Here is a 6655-nt window from a genome sequence, read left to right as displayed (position 1 = left end):
GTTTCTCAGGATCTGGTTTGCTCCTGGTTGAGTGACCCTGCAGAAAACGTCCTTCTTGCTGGTTTCCTCAGCCCCCGCGTTTGACCTGGACATTCCCCATATTGATTGCAACACCTTATCTTCATTCTTTCCTGGTTCCCTCTGTTTTCAACCTTTACTGCCTCCTGTGCACCTGATCTCATCTTCTGTCCATATTATTATATAATGTTTTTCTCAAATAAATATGGAGTGACAATCATCTGCTTCATACAGTTTCAAGGAAAGAAGAAGAAAGAAAAGAGAAAGGGAGGATTTCATCGCAAAACAATTAATTGTTACTATTTATATTCCTGAATTTTGGTCACTTGTGGAACTGGAGGTTTCCTTGCTTCTTTCCCTGTTTTTTCCTTGAGTTTTCTGCATTTTGTCATTAGGCGTGTTTTCCTGAGCTAGGAGAAAGCCCTTAATTCACCCTATCATGATGGTTTCCTGCATCTTTGTAATCTCAAAGATAAGCACACTTTATAAAAATCTGTTATTATTTTAAAATTATGAAATTTATAATCATGCTCTTTTTCTCTTTTTCCATGATTTTTAAAGAAAGTATCTAATCCTGGGTTAGTTCACACCTTGATCACCTCTTTAATTAGACTAATGGTGGGCTTCAACATTTGTCTTTTTCTGTCACTCAGATAAACATCAGTGACATGCTGACTCTTTGGCTGGGATGCATTCTTCCCCATAAATAGGTTTTGGAAGGCCATAAGGACAGAGCCACAACTCAAGTCAATAAGATGCATTTCTGAGGCCCTCCAGTTTCTGTCACAAACTTACTGTCTTTCATGGGAAAATCCTGTATGGATTTTATCTTAGCAGAAATCAGAGACAATTCTGAGAAACAAAGGAAAATTTATGAATACAGGGATGTTCACCCAAACAATGAAATATCCTGCAGTTGGAAGACAAATGAGAATCCCTGTTATGGAATACTCCCCAAAATGCACTTTCAGTAGGTATAGGAGATTTGTATAGTATACAACATTAAAAAAAAATAAGATAGAAGAGGAGAATAGAAATATATAACTATACCCATTCATTCTATCTATCTATCTATCTATCACTTACTTACATTTGTAAATATAAACAATGGCAGGATTTTTTTAAAAAAATGATTGCCTTTAGGGCCAGATGAGAGAATAGGTTAAAGGGGACAAATATGAAAGCCAGAATTTTTCGAATATATTTAATAGTTTTAACTTGAGGGACATTCAAATATTTTATGTAATAAAAAATTTAAATCAAAAGTTTAGCAAGGAGATACATAAAAACTAAAAACAAACTGGAATGATTAAAACAAACTTGACAAAAAGTATATGATGGGAAACAAGCTAGAAAAGTAAATCAAACATTTTTTGACCCTTGCATAAAAGATTGTGGAACTATAATTGTAAATAAGTATATAGTTCTAAATTCCAAAGACTTTAATAATGTAAGGGAGTTGGATAGGCTCAGAGAAAGGTAATTAAATTGGTTAAGAAGATGGTGGGTTCTGCTATTGTATTCCATCTGAAGAGTCAGTTTCAAATGTAAATCAAATCTAAACAGTAGTTAATAGATTCAGAAGTTTATTTCAAAGTAAGAGTTGAATTCTCCACAGTCAGACATAACTATTATTTTATTTTCAAGCAAATTAAAAGCTTATTTTTGCATATGTTAATTATACTGTGTTATTTGTGTGAAACAGGTTATCATCCTGTAGGAGTTGGATAAACCAGTAGTCATGTCTGCAATGTGCATACAGTTGGGATAAGTTCTATTTGATCCCAGGGTTGCACCTTTACTGTCACTTTGTTCTCTGAGATGAAAAAATAAGTTGTCTCATTTTATTTGAGACCTGTGGTGTGAAATGATAAGGTAGAATTAAAGTATACGGTATGCATATATCTATGAAGATGCTTTCTGCTGCTAGTAGCAGATAATCCAATCTAATTGGCTTTACTTTTCTTTAAGTTATTTATCTCACATAACAGATAGACCCAAGGTAGGGAATCTCCAGAGTTGGTCAATTCGTCAAGCCAGTTGCATCACCAATGATCTTAAAGGCAAGAAAAGAGAACTGTTTCTTCTCGTGTGGTTTTATAAGGAGCAACCAAACTTTTTCCAGAGTTTTCCCAATAGACCCACTTCCCCACACATTAGGAGGACCATGGATTACAACGGTAGGCTCAGACAAACCATGATTCATCCTTTGTGACATGGGCCTGCCTCCTGTGATGCACAAGGGAAGAAAAGGTTTAAAATAATCTTTTTTAGAGAGAAAGAAATGGCCCATGGGTAAGGAGGATGATTTTAGGGTATGGAACTATTAGACTGTGTTTTTAGTAATTTCCTTATGAAGGATGATAGGTATTTAATGGACAGCATCATTGCAAGGATTTTTTTTTAGCATTGAGACTTAAATATCAGCCATAAGCCACTTCCTTCCCCCCAAAAAGCAAGCAAGCAGGAGGATTATTTACTTGATTTTAGAACATATACTGACTCTTAATTTTGTGAGGAAAAGTATATCTTCCAGGGAAATTTTTTTTAAAAGACACATAATGAGGAATGACTCACTTTTTAAAATGCTAAAACCTATTATACCTTTATTTTATTAAGCACTTTTTGGCATTGATTCATTATTTGTTATATGCACCAGTAAAACAAAGCCCAGAATTAGATCCCTGGACATTTGAGGTTTAGATTTGTATAGAGAGTTTCAAGTTGTTTGCCAGGTATATCCCATACTCATTCCTTTAAACAAAATGGATACTTCACAAATATGCATGTGCAAATGTTCATAGCAACATTAGTTGCTATATTATAACACAAAACTGGAAACAATCCTGGTATCCATCAGTCAGTGAATGGAAAAACAAAATGCACTGTATCTATACAATGGAAAACTATTTAGCAATAAAAAAGAACAAGTGAAACACATTTAAAGGAATTGATGATACATGATGCAAAATGGATGAACTTCAAAAATATACTAAGTGAAATAAGGCAGACACAAAAGACTACTTGTCATATGATTCCATTTACATGAAACATCTAGAAAAGGCAAATTTATAGACTGAAAGCGAATCAGTGGGTCTCTAGGGCTTGGGGTGGGGGTGGGAATTAACTGTAAACAGGAAACTTTTTGGGGTGACAGAAATGTTCTAAAACTGGATTGTGGTGATAGTTGCACATATTTATAAAATTACTAGAAATTTCCCAGTTGAGTATGATGTAAACTGTGGGTTTGCCTTAATTAGCCTTTATTATGTTCAGCTCTGTTACTTCTAGATCCATTTTATTGAGAGTTTTAATCATAAATAGGTATTGAATCTTGTTAACAGCTTTTCATACATTTATTTAAATAATCATGTAAGTTTTATCCTTCAGTTTTTAATATGGTGTATCATGTTGTTTGATCTGCTGATGTTGAAACATCCTTTCATCCCTGTAATAAATCCCACGTCATGGTGTATGATCCTTTTAACGTACTGTTGCATTTCATTTGTTAATATTTTATGGAGGATTTTTACATGTATGTTCATCACAGAAATTGGCCTGTAATTTTGTGTGTGTGTGTTGTATCTGGTTTTGCTATCAGGATAATGTTGAATCATAAAATGAGTTAGGAAGAATTCCTTCCTCTTCAATTTTTTGGAATAATTTGAGAACAGTACATATTAAATCATTGAATGTTTGGTAGACTTCATCTGTGAAGCCATCTGGTCTTGGATTTTTGTTTTTTGAGAGGTTTTTGATTACTCTTTCAATCTCTGGGCTGGTGGTTGGTCTATCAGATTTTCTGTTTCTTCATGAGTCAGTCTTGGAAGGCTGGATGATTCTAGGAATATGTTTATTCTTCTAGGTTGTCCAATTTGTTGGTGTGTAGTGTTCATAATATTCTATTATAGTTCTTTGTATTTCTGTGGTATCTGTTGTTATTTCTTCTCTTTCATTTCGGATTTTATTTATCAGATCCTTTTCTCTCTCTCTTTTTTTTTTTTCTTAGTCAGTCTAGCTAAAGATTTGAGAATTAAAAAAGAAAAAGTTTGCCAATTTTGTTTATCTTTTCAGTGAATCAGCTCTTAGTTTCGTTGATCCTTTCTGTTGCCTTTTAACTCTCTAATTCATTTATTTCCACTCAGATCTTTAATATTTGCTTCCTACTGTCTTTGGGATTCATTTATTCTTCTTTTTCTAGTTCCTTTAGGTGTAAGGCTAAATTGTTTATTTGAGATTTTTCTTGAGGTAGGCCTGTATTGCTATAAATGTCCTTCTTAGTATTTCTTTTGCTGCATCCAAAGGTTTTGGTATTTCATATTTTTATTTTCATTTATCTTTAGGTACTTTAAAAATTTCTTCTTTGATTTCTTCATTGACCTAACGGTTATTTGGTAGCATGTTGTTCAGTCTCTGTGTATTGGTGATTTTTCCAGCTTTCTTCTTGTAGTTGATTTCTATTTTCATACCATTGTAATCAGCAAAGATGCTTGCTATGATTTGAATCTTCTTCTTAAATTTATTGAGACTTGTTTTGTGTCTCAACATATGGTTTATTCTTGAGAATGTTCCATGTGCACTTGAGAAGAATGTGTATTCTGCTGCATTTGGATGGAATGTCTTTACAAATATTTAAAATCCATCTAGCCTAATGTTTTATTTAAAGCCACTGTTTCTTTGTTGATTTTCTGTCTAGATGATCTATCCATTGATATAAGTGCAGTGTTAAAGACCCCTACCATTATTGTGTTGAGTGTTGATTTCTCCCTTTAGATAGATTAATACTTGGTTTATATATTTTGGTGCTCCTGTGTTATGTGCACATATATTAATAACAGTTATGTCTTCTTAATGAATTTTTCCCCTTATCATTATAAAATGTCCATCTTTGTCTCTTTATCTTTTTTGGCTTGACGTCTATTTTGTCTGATATGAGTGAGGCTCCACCCACTTTCTTTTGGCTGCCATTTCCTTGGAGTATCATCTTCCATCCCTTCACTTTGAGCCTGTTTGTCTTTAGAGCTGAGGAGAGTCTCCTTAGAGGCAGCATATAGTTGGGTCTTGTTTGTTAATCCATCCATCCACTGTGTGCCTTTGATTGGTGAACTCAATTCATTTACATTTAAGGTGATTATTGATAAATGAAAACCTAGCACTAACATTTTGTCTTCTCTTTTCTGGTTGCTCTGTATCTCCATTATTTATTTTCTTTGTGTCTCTGTCTGCCATTTTAGTTTGGTGGTTTTGCATAATGTTTTTCTCAGTTTCCTCTTTTTTGTTTCGTGTGTCTGCTCTAGGTTTATGTCTTTTGGTTACCTTGAGGTTTGTATAAAATGTCTTACAGATAAAATAGTCCTTTTTCTGCTGATAGCATCGTATCTTCATTTGTCCATACGGGTTCCATCCTTCTCCTCTTCTTCTCTTATGTTTCTGTTGTCTAAAATTATCCCTTTCCATGTTGTGAGCTTGTTACCAAATTGAGGCAGCTATAGCTATTTTTACTGCTTTTATTTCTCCCTTTCCCCTTCATGCTATAATGAAGTGTTTTAAAATCCGTTGTGATATAGAGTTGCAATTTTCTGATTCTGTCTGTCAGCATATCATCTTACTTAAAGATTTGTGTACTTTTGCCTTTTTGTCTCAGGTAGAAGGGCACTTTCAACTTTTCTTGTAAGGTTTATGTTGGTGACCTCCTGCAGCTTTTGTTTGTCTGGGAAAGCCTTTATTTCTCCTTCATATCTGAATGATAACTTTGCTGGATAGAGTATTCTTGGCTGACAGTTTTTACCTTTCAGAAGTTTGAGTTTGTCATTTCACCTTTCTGTCGAGTTTCTGCTGAGAAATCTGCTGATAGTCTAATGAGGGTTCCTTTGGAGTATACCATCCTTTTTCCTTGGCTGCCTTTAAAATTCTTTTTTTGTCATTAATTTTTGAGAGACTTAATGTAATGTGTCTTACAGAGGTCTTTTTGCATGGAGATAATTAGGTTTGTTCTTAGCTTTGTGGACTTGCATATCCAGTTCCTTTCACGGGTTTAGGAATTTCTCAGCTATTATTTCTTTGAATAAACTCTTTGCTCCCTTCTCCCTCTTTTTTTATTTTTATTTTTTTGTGATACCCATTACCCTAATTTTCCCTTTGTAAAAGAGTCAAATAATTCTCATAGAATTTCAGCATTTGTTTTTAGATCTTGAGTCTCTTTTCTCTTCTATTTGTATCATTTCTAGATTTCTATCTTCAAACTCATTAAGTCTCTCTTCCATATGGTCTCCTCTATTTCCAATGCTTTCAATGCATTCTTCATCTCATTTATTGATTTCTTCAGCTCTAGGATTTCTGTTTTTTTCTTTTTAGAGTTTCTACCTCTTTTGTAAATATTCCTTATGTTCCTTAATTTTATTCCTGAGCTCATTGAACTGCCTTTCTGGATTTTCTAGTAGCTCGTTATTTTGAAATCTCTGTCAGATCACAATAGTCCATGACTCTAAGTTTGGTTTCTGGAGAATTGCCATTTTGTCATTTTCTCTTTGTGGTACCATGTAACAATGGTTCTTCATGGTGGTTGAAGAGTTGTTCCTCTGCTGGTGTATTTGAAGTAGTGAACACCTTTCTTCTTTAGGTAAAGCTTTTAAAAAAT

The sequence above is a fragment of the Eubalaena glacialis genome, chromosome 7 (assembly GCF_028564815.1).
Source record: "Eubalaena glacialis isolate mEubGla1 chromosome 7, mEubGla1.1.hap2.+ XY, whole genome shotgun sequence".
NCBI lineage: Eukaryota > Metazoa > Chordata > Mammalia > Artiodactyla > Balaenidae > Eubalaena > Eubalaena glacialis.
The sequence above is the reverse complement of the archived record's forward strand: the minus strand, read 5'-3'. Positions refer to the sequence as shown.